This window comes from Xiphias gladius, chromosome 8 (genome assembly GCF_016859285.1).
Source record: "Xiphias gladius isolate SHS-SW01 ecotype Sanya breed wild chromosome 8, ASM1685928v1, whole genome shotgun sequence".
Classification (NCBI taxonomy): Eukaryota; Metazoa; Chordata; class Actinopteri; order Istiophoriformes; family Xiphiidae; genus Xiphias; species Xiphias gladius.
In genome coordinates, this window is record NC_053407.1 from 21,573,340 (window position 1) to 21,593,141 (window position 19,802).

General features: G+C 41.2%; 1 protein-coding gene across 5 annotated transcripts in view; it reads left to right on the forward strand.

Moving 5' to 3' along the window:
• The window catches only part of LOC120793081 (neuronal cell adhesion molecule-like), a 77,113-nt gene that overhangs the window by 15,759 nt on the left and 41,552 nt on the right, over nt 1–19,802 (forward strand). For 4 of the 5 annotated variants that reach the window (XM_040132760.1, XM_040132763.1, XM_040132762.1 and 1 more), the window contains exon 1: nt 18,109–18,150. The exons of the other annotated variant lie outside the window; for it this stretch is intronic. The gene's annotated coding sequence lies outside the window, so the exon portion shown is untranslated. Of the gene's footprint in view, nt 1–18,108; nt 18,151–19,802 lie in introns of those variants that run through there. 5 annotated transcript variants of the gene reach the window in all.

Genomic DNA, 19,802 nt, shown 5'->3' on the forward strand with positions numbered 1-19,802 from the left:
ATTATGTTTTCGGGTTTTCAGTCCATCTGTCCGTCCACCCGTCTGTCCGTTCGTTCGTCCGGCTGTCTGTTCGTCCCATTCTCGTGAACGCTATATCTCAGGAATGTCTTCAAGGAATTTCTTCAAATGTGACACAAACATTCACTTGGACTCAAGAATGAACTGATTAGTATTTGGTTGTCAAAGGTCACTATGACCTCACAAAACACATTTTTGGTCATAACTCAATAATTAATATGCTAATTACGACAAAATACACTTAATACCTCTTTATTAAATTACTTCAAAGTCTTCACTACATGTATGAGTCTTGACAGACAGGCTACAGAACACAATTTTAGGAAAACTGGAGGACTTGTATATTTTATTTAACAAAGTTACATTAAATCGAAAAATAGCTGCAGGTATGTTTTACCCATTGGTGGGTAAAATTGTTTGCTGTCAATACATTCAGCTCACAACGAATCCCCTCTAGCAAATTTTTGAATTAAAAACAATGATGATCTATTCATCCAAAAAAAAAAAAAATTCCATTACATATTCATGCCACTCTTTATTATCTAAGATATTTTAGCACTGAGCATTTGTCCCATTTTGTTAAGTCATTCCCCTGAAGAGTAGAAGCTGTCTTGTCAAAACTGCACTAATGTAAGTTTTGCTCATCAAGAATATGTCAGAGGGAACGCAGACCACCACTAACACACACACACAGTGGAAGCCGTTTGAAATCCCTCTAGGTTGTGAATAACTGAGCATGTAGCACAGGTACCAGAGAAATCATATCACTGAGAAAACTCAGGCCTAAATGCCTGTAAATGACAGGCTCCTGTTTCCAGCAAATCAAGTGAAGGCTTTTTTTCTTGCAGCTTCTTCTTATCCTCCGAGCCAGGTTCTCTGACACCATTCATTCAGGCAAGGCTTGTCTGTCAGCTTCATTTTGTAACTAATTTATTCATTTAAACAGTGGCAGCCACATTCAAAGACAATGGCGCACAAGCTCTGAGTTGAATTAACCTCAATAATTATGCAGATTTGGGGAAAAGAAAAGCCCAATTGTTACACACTCCTCAAAATTCCTGCCCCCTCCTGTGCTTGACATTCAAGTGAATAAATTACTAGACCCAAAAATATATTCAAACGTCCCTCTTCAGGATCTTCTTACATTACCATCCAAGCAAACATAAACAAGAACGGTTGAGCATTTCTGCTGGTTTTCACATAGTCCTCAGTCTAATGGAAGCATGTATCCACTGTGAGTGCATTATCTGATGCCAGCAGAGCAGTGGATCCATTTTCTCAAAACATTTTAAAGGAATCCACTTTAGACCTACAGTCTACAGTTCTAATGGGTCGTTTGATCAAACAATTAGCTTTTTCACTGTAAACACCAAAGGTGGTCGAACACATTTATAGGAGAGCATTGGAATCCATTAATTGTTCACTTTTATCCAGTGGCCATTTGAGCTGCAATTGGCTGTTTATGGATGTTGTCACTTGGGCTTCTATGATATTTTGTACCGTAACTAGAGCATCTCATTCAGTTAAAACACGGTTCCTTCTTTTCCTATCGTTAAGTTTTATGTCTGTCTTGCCAAACATTTTGCCCAGCCCGCATGGAATTACAAGACATTTCTATATGTCAATCATCAAGACTAAAGCAAGATATTTTTGCAGTAACACATATATAATACCAAAAGAAAAACATAGATTATAATGTCTTAAATACATCTACTATATTTCAGGTTGCATGTGTTCGTGTCCAAAATTTCAAATAAATTGTGAACCAAATAGCAGAAGAAGACAAGGAGAAATACTCCAATTTAACATTTTTATCTTGATAACAGGCTTATATCCTCAACTTCAAGATGTTCTCCAACTGCCTATCGTAGAAGTACCCCATGGAGTTTTCTGGAAAAAAAGTTATTTTTGGTAACACTTTATTCTACATTTTCTCGCTACTTTCCTGAAAGCCTTTCTCATAATTTCCCGGTATTTTGAGCTGGTCTTTTGCTGTAAATTATATGGATGTTTCCCAGAAGGGCCTATGCCATTTGATACAAATGATAAGGAAAATGGAGAAAGTGTTACCTCGCCAAACACGCAGTTATAAAACAAAGTGCTCACGTCTTTTGACCGTTTCTCATTGACTAATGTGTTTATCTGAATATAAATATTCTTCTAGTCAGCATGGTTTCTTCCATATCAAATAGCTGATACAATACCTGAGCAACATATACATTATCTTCCAGCAAAACTCTCATGGTCCCTATCCCATATATCTAGTTACAGCCAACTCTGGTGCATATTTGTCCAATGCATAATACTGATAAAAACCTTTTGTCAATCGCTCAGTCAACCGAAAGTGAATTGGTAGTTATTTGGTAAGTGATGCCAGATATTTGCTTGTTCCAGCACTATGATTGTTGCTGTTTTATATCCATGCAAATTGAATATCTTATGCTTGGACTGTTGGTTAAACAAAACGAGCCATTTGGAAACATGACCTGGAGCCCTGAGAAATGACATTTAACAGAAACATGAAAGAGTAATTGATAATTAAGAGTAATTTTTAGGAGCAACGCTTATATTAAAAGACAGCATATCAAAAATGACTCTTAATGCAGGACATATTTTCAGTAATGACCTCTAATCACACATTTGAGATATAATAAAGTATTGGCTGACTGTGGAAAATAAACAGACTAAAACAATAACAGAGAGCATTTGCATCTTATACTCAGCTGCTAAAAGCAAGGGCAGCTTAAATTCTGCCTAATGCACAACACAATGGAGGAGATGAAAGCCTCCCTCCACTCTGTGGCTGGTACTCAGCCTGTCTCAGATGAAGCCTAATGATGGATCTTGCGAATAGGAAGCCCATGGATGTTGTTTTTACTCTGGTGTTTCTAAGAATAGGTTAGTTTGATTCCAAAAAGGTCTCCTCATTGTCTGTGTGTACAGAGCTCTTAATTGTTTTAATAACGGCGGTAATGTGTGCTGAGATGATGCAGGATCAGTCAGTGGGGCATGCGTTAGCAGCTAACCATAGTTATCCCCTGCTTTTCGCTGCATTACAGTTTGTTCCTGCAGTTTGGGACCGCTGCCTCCTCCAAATGCTATCGGTTACTCAAAGCCAACCCGTGTCAAGTGTGTGTTGTTTTTGTGTGTTTTGGGATATATGTGAGGGTGAATTATTGATGCAGTGTAAATCCAATCTGGCTCATGGCAGGTGTGCCGCGTGCTGTTTGCTCTGTGTGTGTGTGTGTGTGTGTGTGTGTGTGTGAGAGACATTGTCAGACAGGAGGAAGGAGCAGTGCTGTAATTAAAAGGCAGCACAGTCTGCAGTCCTGCCCACACAGATTCAGCTATAGGCACAGAGGCTCTAGGCTGACTGTACTTTGCACACACACATGACCACCACAGTGTTCACATATACTGATGCTACATAGAAACCTGAGAATCGTTCCTCCTCACTCTCCCCACCCTCCTCCCTCCTTCAGTCTTGTTGAGCAGTGCAGTTTGTTTTTCTCTCTCTCACCCTCTGTCTCTCCTGCTCTCTGTCCTCTTTTCTCTCATTCTCTCACCAACTTCACAATGTGCCACACTCGAGCTGCAGCAGTCTGTTATTGTGCGGCATGCAGAGAAAGCTGCTTGGAGCCGACCAGTGATATCATCCCATTGTCCCTGTGCTGTCACCTGCACCAAGGAGCATCAAGTCCGGGAAGAGAGGAGAGGAAAAGAGAGGTGGATGGAGAAAGGAGCCGGAGAAAAGAGGCAGAGGGTGGATAGAGGAGTCTTGAGAGGGATGGGAGTCTTGGGAGGACTGTGTGGTCTCCCTCCACTGGGCCAGTTAGACACTCGTCTTTTGGGGCAAACATTGGAGACGACCGAGCAGTGGTTATTTACTTTACTACACACACTTTAAATTCTCTAATAGTGGTTTGGGTCTGTTAACCTTACAACGTACCTTTGCACGAATCAGGCTTATATTAAAGACAGGTCCCCCGTCTTTTTAGTATATTTGTTCATATTTTAATAAGAACCATCCTCGTTTTCTGATCAGCTCCTGTTGTATTTTGCTGTAACCACATACTCACCACTTCCTTCATGTTTACCTATTACATGATGTGGGATAATGTATGTGTATCTCTTTTATAGCAGAAATACTAGTTTACTCGCTAATAAACTCTCATCACTTGTACTTTGCTATTTTTTTAGACTACTGTCAATGAAACAACAATTCCTGCGCAGATGTTTAACGCTAAAAGCACTACAGTGGCTCAAACCTCTCTCCTTCCTGGTAGGCTTTTAATGTTGAACATTAAGACAACCATGTTTACCAGCCAGCACCTCTAAAGCTCACTAATAAACATGTTACAAGTTTCTGGTCCTCGCCAAGAAATAGTCCAGTACGTAACATAAAATGGCTATTTGTCACTAATGTTTTACGCTTTGGTTTTTGTATGAATTCGACAAACGAGATACGTGTTAATTAGTGAGCTTCGGAGGAAGAGGTAGGCAAATTTTGGGCCAGCTGTTTCAGCCTGTTTCCTGTCTTTGTTCTAAGCGAAGTTAGCCAGCTGCTGGCAGTAGCTTTAGAGAGTGTTTTTTTTTTTTTTTTTTAACATCTCCGTTTCTATGCAGATAAAACAAACAAGATACAGTGTGCTAATTGGTGAGTGTTAGAGGAACTGCTAGAACTTTGGAGGAAGCGCACTGCTCCAGTTTTCATGGCAAGCTAGGCTAATCACCTCCTGAGTCTAGCAACATTCAAACGTGAGGGTGTTACCAGGGTTCTCATCTACATAGACAGGAATAAGTTTATTTCCAAAGATGTTGAACAATTTCTTTAACAAAAAAATGACAAACGAGTAGCATGAATTTGCAGGTGGAATCGGTCGGGGGCTTCTGTGAAAAAGAAATACTCAGAGCACAGGAGCAGTGAGTATGGCATGACTATAGAATTTACCATATTAGTGATTTCACTACGCCCTCACTTTCAATCATGTACTGCTTTGTCAAACAGACACACAACTTCACACTTGCACACATACAAGCACAAACATTTGCAGATTTATGTTGCAGAAATGTATCACGCGCTTCTCCCTTCCAACATATACACGTGTGTGTGTGTGTGTGTGTGCGTTCTGTCCACTACACACATACGACATCTCCACACCTTCACTGTCTTTTTCACTGCTTCTCCTCTCATTTGTTCCCTGCCTTTGGCATACCTTCTCTCCGTCCTACATTTCACATCTCTCCGTCTCCCCTCCCTCTGCATTTTTATCTCAGCACCTGCAGCAGCCTGGTGTGTATGTGTGTATTTGTATGCATCACTCTGATGTAGACAGGCTGATGAAACCCTTCAGCGCTGTCTCCTTCATCACTGGCTCAGCACACCTCAACATAACCCCACGTCACTGACACTCCCACCCTGCCAGCTGTCTGTGGTGGGTCTGACTGATGTCAAAGTTCTTTATTTTTATAGGAATATCTGTGAGCAGTATGTGTATTAAAGGAGCGAACAGAAGTTCTTTTTACCCAGCCTTTTTATTGTTTTTTTTTTGTCTGGTGACTCATTCAGCGCTATATAGATTTTACATCAGAGGAGGAGCAGAAGGCGAAATATCAGATTTTCAGTTTTTGCACTCACTAGAAAACCCATAATTTTGTGTTTGTGCTTATGAAAAAAGGGAAGCACGACATGCATTTTCTATTATGCAGGTACTTCAAGCTGTTTCTCCTGTCTTGCTTTACCAACTGTTTTATCTCTATTGAGGCACGTAATTGTGTTTGAGGTGAAGCTTTTATTTAGCCTCTGGAAAGCATCGTCTTTATTACCCTTTTTCTGCTCTTTTAGTGCGCTGCAGGTTGGTGTACTGATGCAATGCAAAGCTAGAAAGGCTGTATTCAAACACATTATAGATATACAGTAAATGCACAGTAGCCCTCTATTCTTTATTTGTCTTTTTTACCTATTGATAGTCTTGCTTTGCTGCTTGGTTTCCAGAATAATGTTGGTCAGTCACTGCTTTGATCCAGACTGAAATATCTCAGCAGCTATTTGATGGATTGTCATGAATTATGTACAGACATTCATGGTCCCCAGAAAATTAATCGTACTGACTTTGGGTATTCTTTAAGTCTAGCGCCACCAAAAGGTTGACATTTGTGATTTTAAGTGAAATGCTTTGACAACTATTGCCATAAAATTTGGTACAGACATTGGTGTTGGATGACTTGTAATCACTTCGGTCATCCCTTAGCTTCTTATCTATTTAGCACCATCATCAGGTCTTAATATTTGTTGTGTCTAACACACTAGTTAGTGACTAAATACCTGCAAAATTCATGAGCCCCAGCTATACTTTTCTTTAAGTGCAAATTAGCAAATGTTAGCATGTTAATAAATTTAACTAGGATGATGAGCAATGTACCTGCTAAACATAAACATACTAGCATTATGACTGTGAGTATGTTTTGCTGACGTCAGTGTTTAGCTTAAAACACTACTGTGTCTGAGAAAAGCCTCACAGAGCCACTAGTACCGAAGACAAAGCTCTTAGCCTTGTTTTACTCTGAATACTTGACAGCACTACTGTGTTACTTCTGTTATACTGTATTTGTGTTAGTGTGGATACTGTACATGGTTGTATGCTCTTGGGAGGTTAAGGTTGAGTTAAGAAGACAGGTGGTGTGAGAGCTGCACACAGCATGGGTGAAGAAGAAGAAGATGAGAAGAAGAGAAATCTCATTCCCCTCCTGCTGCCAAAAACATGCACTTCAAAGATGGCGTCTGGAGACACCAGGCTTCCGCGGCTGTTCTTGGGGTTTGCTAATAAAACTAATGAAGTCTAATGAAATGTAAATCATGAATGAAGTGAGCAAAAAACTCAAGTTATCCTTTTTTTTTCTGTAGCTGCTTGTAAAGTAATGGGTTAATGCTTTTGCACAGTGTTAAATAAAACTGCCGTCCAGCCATCCGGCCGTGGATGGTGTGTAATGCGTCAGTGGGGCAGGTTGTTTGTGCTTATGGCCGCAGTGTTGCCAACAGTAATGAACAGCCTGGATGACGCGCCCCGAGCAGCATCGATTGCGCACACTCACGCAGACGGTGGATGAAAATTGGTCCTGGTGGGGAAGCAAAGAAGGCACACACATGCCTGCACCTTCTGTGGACACATATGGGAGCAGGGATCAGCACACGTACATACTGAGAGAGCAAGAGAGCGTCTGTCGGTGTGGGTGTGGGTGTGTGGGTGTGTGTGGGGCAGTGTGTTTTTACTGATGTCTGCGGATGCTCACTGGACCGAGGATGATCTTTTTATTGGTGACAGTATGGAGCATATAGAGGAGAAGACCTGCTCTCTGGGCCATTTCTCTTTGTGCTGCAGAAAACGCTTGGATCTCTTCCACCTCCCCTCATGTCCTCAGCTGGTGCTCTCTGCAGTTGGAGGCAAGCGCCATACATACACTGTATCAAACCAGCCTGTAGAGTTTCCTAAATTAACACATGAATTGTTGCCATGTTGCCATATACTGTATGGCTATTGTCGGCAATTCCCTCAAAGTCTCTGGCTCATACGTGGTGAGCTAACAACAGCCAAAGGAGGAGGGATTCTTTTTTTTAGATGGTGTAAAACCTTAAAGCAAATTCTGGTTTATTACAACTTCAGCCGTAGTTTTGTAGATTTTTACAATTAAAATCTGGGAACACAACAAAATCGCTACAACAGAGTCTGACGGTAAGATGATCAGGCAAGTTGTAAACAAGCAAATAGCTTTAAACACAGTTCCACCACAGTGGAAATATCATTAATAATTCCGTATCGCACAGGGGAGCTTTGCAACACAACAAACAAAAGGCAGACAGACAATACAAACAAACCTAAAGAAACCTCTGGGAACAGTATGGTCAAACATCAATAATGTGGGTAACAAGTAAATTATTCTTGTAGACAAGTCTGTTTGCTTTTTAGTTCTTCTGAGATATAAAGTGTATGATGTCTATGGAGTGGGATTATCAAGACATAAAGAAACACTATGGTTTATTACAACTTGGGTTTTATTTTTGAAGCTTTGGCCTCTCAGTTTCTACCTCCTATGATAGCATCGCATTTATCAAAGTAATTACTGAGTTCTGGAAGCACAACAACATTGCTACAAATTGGCACAACGGGGCAACAGACGCGAGCATTCAGGCAGTCATGCAAGTGGTAATAAGACCCGAGGTTAGCCAAACTGAAAACAAAGGCAAACAATGAAATTATTATCCAAACCGTCTGTTATAAACCTCCATCAGTGACAGATAGCCTTCCTGGTTTAGCTTAGACCTACTGTACTAGCTGTAGTCTTGCACATTCACGGTTTGCCTGTGCAGAGGGGGATTATTAGCGACATTATGGGTGAGGTACCTTTTTTAATTTTGACCTACAAATAAAGTGGTTTAGATAATCTGGCGAAACCGTCTGATCATCTGACCACTACTGTTTGTCGTGTTGGACCTATTTCCAGTGATTTTTTTTTTTTTTTTTTTTTTGCCACACTCCCAGATTTCAACACAAATTTGCTGAGTGCAATGCTACCTTAAGTCATAAAATAGATTAGCTTGGTTTTAGACCTTTGAAACACCTCTGACTTCTTACATTTGTTAAATAATTCAATTAGATCGAGTATTGGGGAAACAGCCAACCAATCAGCCCTTAGAGGATGGGATTAAGATTGGGGACACTAACTACCTGACAACCCACATGGAAAAAAAGCAACAGTAAAGTGGCGACAAGTGTGGATGATATCGACACGGCTGCGCAGGTTGTTAAGTCCAAGCACAGAAATAACACTGCGTAAATCAGCACATTTATTTGATCAGTGTAAAAAACAATAGGTTACCTGCTCCTAGGAGCCTCTGCTGCAGCTTCCCTGCCAACTGAAAATGACTACGGTGGGAACAATATGTCACTCGCTACTGATATTAATATATTACGGGGGAAAAAAATACCCCCGCCAAGAAATCGGCTAACGAACACAAAGTCAGGCTAATTGAACGAAGTGAAACAGTCTGATTTATCAGGTTGGGCTACAAAAATAAAACCAAAAGTTGTAACAAACTTTAGTTTTCCTTTTAACTAGTTGACTGGGCATTATTCAGTCCTGCTGCTGTGCATTCCAGATGCATTATATTAAGAAGATTATATGTTCAAAGTACTTGCACAAGAGTAATCCAGGATTTTAAGATTGTGTTCTCAGGAGCCAGAGTTTGGTTTCTAGCCTCGCCATTCGCCTTTGTTTTCTCTTACAAACACTGTAAATTGGGTAACCTGAGGCTTTGTTTCAAACTTGTATAATCGTCTGACTGCTCATTTCATGCCCTGTCATACATCTTTTTTGCGATTGTTGCTGCATACTCAGATCTAAGCAACTGACTTGGTGAGTGCAGTGTTACTATTAATGATCGGAAATATGGCCAAAACTACAATAACGACACCCAAATTGAAATAGAACAGAATTATCCCAGAAACAGAATTAATGCTGTAAACAAACAGTTAGGGGAAAGAAAAGAGGCTTTTTTGCTCTGGCTTCTGTTAAGTTGAAGTATTGTGTTTTTCGATTTGTGTCACTAAGGGTGTTTGAGTTAAAAAGAAATATGGTATACAACACTGCAGGTCCTTAACCTCAGGCATGGTCCGCTGGCTGTGTGTGTGGTAAATCTCTCCTATTTTACACTTTTTTTTTGTTTTTTTTACTGCGCTCTCTCTGCCTCTCTCTCTCTCCCTCTGTCCTTTTCTTTTTCTCCCCCTCATCCTCTCTGTTGTCTGTGAGCATGTTAACACTCCAGTCCTGTCAGTGAGCCTCATGGCACCATGGAAACCAGTCACACCATTGTCCATCAGTTTGTCTTTGTGGAAGTGTGTGTGTGTGTGTGTGTGTGTGTGTGTGTGTGTGTAGCAGTGACTGCATGCGTGTGTGTTTGTGTGTTGATGGGCGGGAACAGGGTCTTGTTTAGTTTCAAAAAGCTGAGGATAGGTCGTGGCCGTTCCTATGGGCCTCTTGCTGTAATTCATGTAAATTCCCTTAAGGACCCGGCTGCTTTGAATTTCCTCATTGTCCCCCAACCTGAATCCGATGCCTGTGTCATCAATGCGGCTTGATGCAAAATTAACGTTTTATTTTCTTCAGTGTGAAATTCCTTCACCTCACTCCCTCGATAGATAACCAGATGCCTCAAGTTACCATGATAGTGTTGCCATGTGATACCTCTGACACCACACTCCCTTCTGTTATTGTGTTGTGATGAGCGCAGCCATAGTTAACAAGGCTAAAATTGACACAGACATGAATGAGGACGAAGAGGACATTGCTGTTCTGTCTTATCAGAGCACTGTCATGGTTTATTACTTGATAGAGAATCAAATATAAACAATTACTGATATGATGTGACCTCCAAAGCAATATTGTTAAGAGAACTGAAACAAACGAGGGTTGAAAATAACTTGTAGGAATGTGTTAGTGGCAAGCTTAAGAGGACTAAATCAGCCACACTTGTCCTTTCATTCTGTCTCTGACAGCAGTAAAGTATTTCACAAGTGCCCCCCCCCCACCTCTATAGCCTTGTGAACACAGCCCCTTATTCTCTTCCTGAGCCAATCATATTTCACTCCCATTCACATTTCAGAATAGGAAACTGAAAAGGAGTCCTCACCAGGAACACCCACTGATAGTCCTCGCCATACACACCCACTGAACACCCACTGATGTGCACGCGCATACACACAAAACCACACACATGCAGACAACGTGCAGTTCTAGTTAGGAGGGCTTGGTCTAGACCACAGCATGAACTTTGTTCTGTTAAAAGTTGCCATTGAAATATGCCGTTGCCATTGAAATATTGTCCTTCTATTGGTGTCGTGACAAAGAGCAGGGAGGGCGCCGGTCCTATCTCAGTTTGAGTCTGAAGGAGCAATGGGCCGGCGTGAATCGCCCAGTGTCTCTGCTCAACAGAGTCAGTGTGCAGAAATAATGCCCATTAAACTTGGTCAATCCTGCCCTTCACTCAATGAAATATGTCCCTTTCACTAATTTCATACCATAATCCATACAACTCGCCGCCATCCATCATATCTGAAAGATGTCTGCCACGATGAATGCTTATTTATGATACATTTTTTAAATTGATGGCTTCCCGTGTTGTGACGTTAGATGCTGAGAAAGCTTAACGTGCTGAGTTATGTTTACACAGAAAATGGCTGAAGCTGTTCATTAGTGAATTAAGGTGGCACTCAAGCACAGAGGTTTAAGGGCCTCTTGACCACCAATGTAGCTCTGACGGTCTTCAGGCTGACGGTTTCATCGTGGTACGTGGGTGGAAGTTATATCCTCACAGTAGCACGCAACAGTGACCATGTGGTGAGGGCATTGAGCATGTCCCACTGGAGCAGACAGAAGTCATTTGCCTTTGTAGGATTATTAAGAGGTTATTCACAAAACTGGGAGGAACACTATACCGGTGGAAAGGAAACAAGTAAAAGTGCCAAAACAACAATGCAAAAATACTCCATGACAAGTCAAAGTCCTGCATTCAAGATCCTACTTCAGTAAAAAGTACAGAAGTATTATCAGCAGAATGTACTAGTATCAAAAGTAAAAGTACAGTGTTTCCTGTGACTGATACATTATTAGTTATGATATTATTACATCGTTAATACTGATGCTTGGATTTGCCAGCAGCATTTTACTGTTGTAGCTGGTCAAGTTGGAGCTACTTTTAATTACTGTAGTACATATACTGTTAGCTAGTTTAGTCCAGTTTTTCCCAAACCCAGGGCTAGGGCCCCTCTGAATGGTCACAAGATAGATCTGAGGGGTCCTGAGATGATTATTGAGGGAGGAAAGAAGAAAAACAAAGTTCTGCAACGCAAATAAAGCAAAGTTGCTTTATTTGTAAAACACCAGTTGGAATAGTTACTTAAATAAAACCATGTGAGAAATGTGGAGGGGAAATGTCTCTTGGATGTAACTGCTAACGGCTTATCTGAAACATGACAAGGGACCCAAACTACATATCGTCACAAGAAGACACAAGCCAAACTGGTTGTGAATTACTGGTTTAATCTTAAACAATATATTGTATTTTATAAGATCTATTTTATAAGTAAAATCTTGATCTAAAAGTAAGAGTATAATTATAAAGGTGGAATGGAAATACCCAAGTAAAGTACCTCAAAATTGTACATGCACATTACATGAGTTTTTTGTTTTCTTTTTGTTTAGTGGATACTGGAGTCTAAATCATTGTTCACTTCGATTTTCAATGTTCCTTGAGGCAGATTATGTTACATTTTCTGTGCTTTTGTAGTGAGAGGGCTATTATTTAGGGCCAAGCCCAGAGAATAGTGACTCTTTCAAACCATTGTTGCCCTCTGCCACCATAGCTAACGGATGCTAAAAGACCTTTTTTCACATCTATTCTTTTAAAACGGGTTGCAATAATACCGGTGAGGAGTCGGCAATAAATAAGCTTCCCCTCACTGAGTCAACTAGATTAGATTGCATGGGGACATCTGTTGAGTGTAGGTGAGCACTTTCTCTGGCCTCTCACTGTATGGGAAAGGAAGTCCTTAGGATGTGCCTCGAGGCGTTTTCTTTTTATTCGTGTTACTGAGCTGCTTCTACTCCACCTCCACCCTCTATTGAACATCTATAAAAGCTGCATTGACTCGAGCGCAATCAGCACAGCTGACAAGTTATTTTAGTGTACACTGGCTGCCATTTATGTTAACAGGCAGTTATAGTGCCAATTTTGCTTTCATGCTCTGCCGAATTCATATTGCATGATGTTATGCTCTGTCATCTCGTCATCCTGCTGACAGTTGCGTTTGTTACAAAACACATACATTTTAGAATATTTAATGCTCTTATACAAACGTGTCTGATAACCCTCCTGGTAACTTTGTGGACTCTGGTAGCTGTTCATGTGATACCAGGAAATGTTTAACCCCTATTGTAGAGAGACAAAAGGTTGTTTTAATCCCACTGTGAAAGGGGGGGGGGGGTAGGGGAGGGAGAGGGGAGGGAGGGTCAGGGGAGGGACGTGGTAGGAGGGGAGGAGGGGTTTTGGGTGTGTTGGAAGGGTGTGGGGGGGGTCAGCTCTTCTCTCTTTACTGTCACTCAGTCACAGCAGACACGTCGAGGAGTACACAGCCACTGGGATTAAGACAACTGAACCATACTCTGAAGCCACGGATGCACACACTGATGGGATTTATTCTTACTGACAAGTACTGAGATAAAGGTGATGTATACTCTCGTTTAACAGGGATCTTAGACCATTTAATCACCTGTTGTGTAGAAAAAGTAATGCCTGCGAGGCTCTCGAGGATCTGCAGTTGATGGTCCAAGTCCACTGGATGTCTCTCCAGATGTTTCCTCACTCCTCAACTAATGAAACCCTTTGGATGATTCTCCTGCTGAAACACTTGACTGATTAGTGGAGGTACAAAAAAATTCATCAACAAATTTGAGTAGTTTAAGTTATCAAAGAAAAATACAAAATATTTAATGCTGATAGCCTCTCATAGGTGAGGATTTGCTGTTCTTCTCTCGTGTGTCATTGTAAGTTAAACATGTTGGGATTTCAACGGTTGGTCAGACAAAACGAGACATTTGACGATGCAACCTTGAGTTTTTGGAACTCGTCATGGGCAATCTTTTGACATTTTATACAGCAAACGATGAATAGATTAATTTAGAAAATAATCTGCAGTTGAATCATTGACAAATATAATTGCCAGTTGACTCTCAGGATTTCTGCTAAAAATTGCAAACCCCCTTGGTTTTGATTAGCTGTAGCCAGTGAAGGATTGACAGGTGAGAATATGATACTGTTTCTTGCAGTGTGGTAAAATTACCTGAGCAGAGTTTTTCTACAGTGAGCTTGTTTCCTCTGACAATCATGCTATGCTATTAACATTTTCGTGGACGGTTTGCACTTTTCCAGCACTTGCATATCAATACATCATCTTTATTCTGCTGTTTGTTCTGCCGAATCTCAGTTTGTCTTTCGGTTTAATGGCACATCTCTGTCTCTGCGAGCAGTGTCTCCTAATGTAAATTCATCATAGGGGGAAAAAAGAATGTGTCCCGGCTCTAATTATTTCTCACGCGGTAATGATGCTTCATCGGGAGAGTGGTATCGTATACAGCCACACTGTGCCTCTCATTAGCCAGGAGTCTAAATTAAACCCACAGGCCGCCTGTGCTGAGCCACCTTCCCCTGTCTGAGGACGCTCACACACAGTTAACCACTCACATCAAAACAACACAGCCTGGAGGAGAAAACCAACAGGCTCTCATTAGAGAAACGTGCAACACCTCACTAACTGGCATTATCTGCAGTGAGCAATGCTCATCAACCTGTGGACATCACACTTTACTCAACGTGCATGCACATGGGTCATGTTTTGCATGATGTGACCAATGGAAACATACAGTGTGTCCTTGGAGGAATTTTATTTTTCCAATTTATAAACAAAAATGTTTTAAGACTCAATTAGAGCTGGGCTTTGGTGGTTGTAGTATCTGTTAGTATACTTTATACTCTTAGTCTTTACTGTTGTATTCCAGTTAAGGGACATACTTTTCTTAGGATTCATGAGTGTTGTACCTGAATACAATGGACAGATCATTGATTCATGTTCGTGTTTAGTCAGCATATCCACATTACTTGATACTGAATATTTTATACATCATATTTATATCAATATACAGCATATTTGGGGAAAAAAATGATTTATACATCCAAGATTTCTTATCAATGATGCAATTCTGTTATTTTGTTTTTAACAGCTAACATGTAGCTTTTTGCAGCTTGTACTTGTACTAGTAACTGTACTTTTCTGGGCAACACAGCGAGCTGTAAACACGACATAAACAAATTACATATCTTGCTAAAACGCTGATATGGTGAACTTTTTAGCAAACAGTGGCCTATTTACACATGCAGACGCGGCGCAACATTAGCATTCATTTGGAGTCACGTTATTATTCACCGGACGAATTAAAGTCGAATATTCACTCTCTTTTAGCTTGGGTTTTGGTCTCCAGCAACTCCTGATTAAAAGTTTCTGGCACTTAAGATGCGAAATCCTCCACTATGTTCACCAGCTAGCTGCTAATTTTGTCTGCTGTTTGGCGATTGCTAACAAAACAATTCTAATGATTTAAAGTGAGAGTGAACCAAAACAAAGAGCTACGGATGCTTAAAAACTGCAGAGTAAGGTGATAATGATCTCTGAGTTCATCACTGGGTGTGATCTGTTTCACGTTACACAAAGTAATTTGATCCACTGTTAACCTAAAAACATAGACTGGAGCAGCTTTAAGTTTCAGGAGAATTTTGACGCACAATTGCTTTATTTATTTGCCCTCAGCTGTAATCCTTTTTGTAAAATGCTATTTTGCTCTCTACATCCATCAAAGATCAGCTGTCTCTTTCATTTGTCAGCATCCATGGTACAAGAGTGCTCCCTGAGGTATTGAGGGCTCCGTGCGTCTCCTGCTGTGAGATGTTTTGTAGTCCTGCTCACTGCCCACTGTCGGCATCCTATCTCCGGCTATTTTCAGGGTCGGTCCTCCGTCCCTTGGCTTATCACCATGGCAGCTGAGCTGGACTGAGTTCAGCTAGACTCTGTGGTGTCTAAGGGCAGAGGTGGGGTGGCGGGATGGCTGGCTCGATGTCATGGGCGGAGGCCGCTTTTGATGTCATCAGCCTTCAGCTCATTCAAACAGGATGCGGAAAGGTCATTTTTCCGTTGTGTTTTATTCATAGATCTCAGCTGTAATCAGCTGTTTAGTAGCTATCTAGCAAGTGCATGGTGAGGCAGGAATTATGAGCTATAAGGTCAAACTGCAAGAGGTGAACGAGAGGATAGCTTTGCTGTGCACTATCAGCAATAATATGATGTGACAGTGTATTTCAGTGGTTTTTAAAATCTGGGTCAGGATCCTTTCAAAATCAGAAATGTGGGAAGATCATATTTTCCGGTTTAATATTCGGTAAGAAGTAATATGTTATTGACTACACAGGTGTCAAGCCTTTCAAAATTTGTCAGTTGTACAAAAGCTTTGAGTAAATAATGTAGATTTTGCAAGAGTAGTATGAAAAACAAGTCAGACGTTTTTAGACCAGCTTACGGTGTGCAGATGCTGCAGAATTGAATCTTAAGTGGAAGGATAATTGTGACTTGAGAGAAAACAACTGCAAAAAATATCTGACTTTGTGAAACAGAATTCATGTTAACCTATAATTCACAAGTGTATCTGCATAGTGAGAGTGGTGTTTGTGTTTAACTGGATGGAAACAGCGACGTTGCTCAATGGGGTTTCCACACAATTATTTAGAGCAGCAGATTGAAGTCGATTAGCCTTTGCTTGAAGTAAAGTGGATTGGCTTCTTCAATCATTTTGCCCATCTATTCTAGTAGGTGTGTCTGTGTTTATTGTGACAATGTTTGCATTAAACAAAGGAGAGGAGGACAGAACAGGAAGGTAGAAAAGAGAATAAATGTAAAGCAGAAGAAAAAAGAAAAGGACAGAACATCTGAGCCTTTTTGTGATCAAGGAGTTGTCTAGTCATCATGTGAAACATATTTTTGTATGGTTTTTAAAGACATGGGTTATGGAGAGATTGAGCTCAATTTAAAAAAAAAAATTGTTAATACTGTATGTCAAGACACATCTGTACTGTGTTCTCTCCTACAGTTGTCTGCATGGGGCCTCCCCACCTTAAAGCTTAAAAATTCTGTGATGAGAGAAAGGAGGAGATTAGAGGACAGGATTGGATTTAAAGAAAATAAAGCAAACAAAGACATGACAGTATAAGGCAGGAGGAGGAGGAGGAAAGGTGATGTGAGGAGAGGATGTTATTAGAGAGGAGGAGATAAAAGAAAAGGGCAGGAGAGGTTAGGACAAGGTATCTCAGACTTTTTCATCATCTTAGACGCCATATTTAAAGTTGTCATGTGAGAGGGGTTACAGAGAAATCGCAATTTATCTCCAAAAAAAAAATATTTTGAAAATAGGTCAAGACAAACATCTGTATATCAGTCTTACAAATGTACCATAACTTTCTGCATATTTTACGGCTCCACGTGGGGTCTTGACCTTAAGGCTGAAAAATTCTGAGAGAGGAAAAAGGAGGAGATGAAAGGAGGGAAGAGGAGAGGAGAAAAGGGGATTGGTCATGGCAGGTTAGAAGGCAGGAGATAACACAGGGGGAGTGAGGAGAGAGAAGGAAAATTAAGACTTGGAGAAAAGAGAAAAGACAAAGGGGAGATGAGGTGGGAAGGAAGAGGACGAGCAGAGGACAGGATTGAGGGTGGCAGTAGGTAATAGGAGAAAGGGGAAAGGGACTATTTAGAAGAAGGACATGAGAGGAGAGGATAAGAAAAGAAGAGATGAAGGAGATGAGACAAGACAAGAGGAGAGATGAGGGGAGGAGATGTCTCTCCTCCAGTTTTCAGCCACAGGCTTTTGCGTGTATTAGTTTGGATTACACACTCCTGCCTCGGAAAATCCTTGTCCACACTCTGGTTTACACAGCTTGGGTGTTTGCTGTCTTTTCACCACCAAAACTTGTCACAGTTGGACGTGTCTTTAAGTACATTTCCAGTGTCAAAACACTCACTGATGATTAAGCTTTACAAAAAAAAAAAAAAAAGGATCTCTCCTCTCCAAGCGTTTGATGAGAAGAAGAGATTTCATGTTGGAGCATCCTGGTTTTAATCTGGGGTGTGACTGTGACAGAGCAGGAGACTTGCAATATGAAAAGGATTTTAGCAGATTATAATAAAACCAAACATAGAGTAGTGGGCCCATTGTGAAGTCAAATTGATGCACCAGATGTAGGAAATTATGCATGGCTCTGCAAAACTTCCTCCTCAGAAACCTTAAGAAAGATTGGATTTTCCTATCCTAGTTTAAAGAACTGGTTGTTTCCATGAAGGGAGAGGAAAGAAATCTTAATTATGAATACTAAAATGTGTTACACGCTTCCATTTTTCTTTAACCAGATTGAAGAAAACCACAGAGGAAGAAGAAAAAGACATCTAGCCAGTGAGGAGGAGGAAAGAGGGGATTTGGGTTTCCCTGGTAAGTTGGAAACATTTATGTCAGAGTCTGAATCCATATTTTTCTCATCAGATCATTTCCACCAGCGACATCATTTTCCAAATGAAATGTATGAACTTCCGGGGTTTTCAAAATCAGATGTTCTTTTTCTTCTCAAAGCAGTTTCCCCTCGCGTAGGATATGAACACACACAAATGTCAGTCTGTTTGCCATGCCTGGCAAGTGTCTCCAGCCCAAACATCTTGGTACATCGTGTGAATGTATTAATATTAACACTCTCTGTAGAGCTCCTACGTCCCTAAACAACTAACCCAACCTTTCCACCTCTACAGCTCTTTCTCTTTCGGTCTCTGTTGTGATGCCCGCACTTTTGTTCTATCTGTAAGGCAAAGGTCACCACTTGTTTGACTGGCATTTGTGCACTGGCAAAGTGTGTTTTTGTGTCGGTATCCATTTTGGCAGCGAGGTTTGGCAGGGAATAAAAACAAAACACTGGTGTTTCTTGTATCCAACTGTCTGCTTGATGCATATGGTTGTCAAGGTAACACTCCCTCTCCTCACCCATTGTTGGGACAGTGGGCGTCAACACTTAGAAATCTCAAAATAGCACTTACAGCCTAAATTGTGCCTAGTGCCTCTCTCTTATTGACACATAATGTGGCGTAATGGAGCTTGCAGAAGTAGAAAAAGTTCCCTAATGGCTGCTGCACAATTAAGAGCTAAAGTAGCTCCCTTCAGCTCAAAAACTCAGTGTGCATTAGAGCCCCGAGAATTGACTCTCAGCTCACACCGGGTTTTTGAAAATGACCCTCTGTAACCTTTGGCTCATCCCCTCGTTCCACGGTGCTGAAAGTGTGTCTGTGATTCAGCGGGGAGTTGATCTAATGCTCTGTGAGTGGAGGTGACACGGTGTGATGTGTGTCCACCGCCCAGTGGAGTGTGAAGGAAGGAGCCCACTGCAGCCTTGCTGCACGCCAAGCCGGGCGGGGAGGCTGCACGCACAGCTGAGTGGGGAGTTAAGGGACTCGGATGGCTCTAAGCTCATCTGCCTCTGCTGTTGGTGCTACGCTTGTTTTATTTCTGGCAATAGGGGGGCTTTCTCTCTCTGTTTATCCGTTTATGTGCCTGTTTCAATCTTTCACTTTGCCTCTGCCTATCTGTCAGTCTGTTTGTCTGTGAATCTCTCATTCTTTCCGTTTTTTTTTCCTTGTCACTGCGCTGTGGCAGTCGCTTGTTGTTGTGAATGTGTGCTGCCTGCCAGAGAGGCTGAGTCCACAGTTTTCAATGGCCGAGTCAGAGAGGGCCACACTTAGGAGCTGCAGACTGAATTTGCGGTTTGAAACACACTGAGGCGTGAAGCGTCCATTGTGAGCAGCAGCATTCAGGTCCAGGGCCCTTCAATAGAAGGCTGCAGAGGTTTCTGTTTACCTCCATACTGCTGTCCTTCACTGGTTTCTCTCACATGGCTGTCAGTGAGTGTGTTATTGTGGTTTGTGTGTTTTGATGGGGGGGGTGTATCGAAGATCTGCCAATCAGAACTTTGCCTCTCCAGAAATAGCTCTACATGAATATGGCTTTTGACTCTAAATCTTCAAGACAGAATTACATAATCTGATCTTTTCATATGCAGTCAGAAACTATTAACTAACTCTAATGCGTTTTTTTGTTTTTGT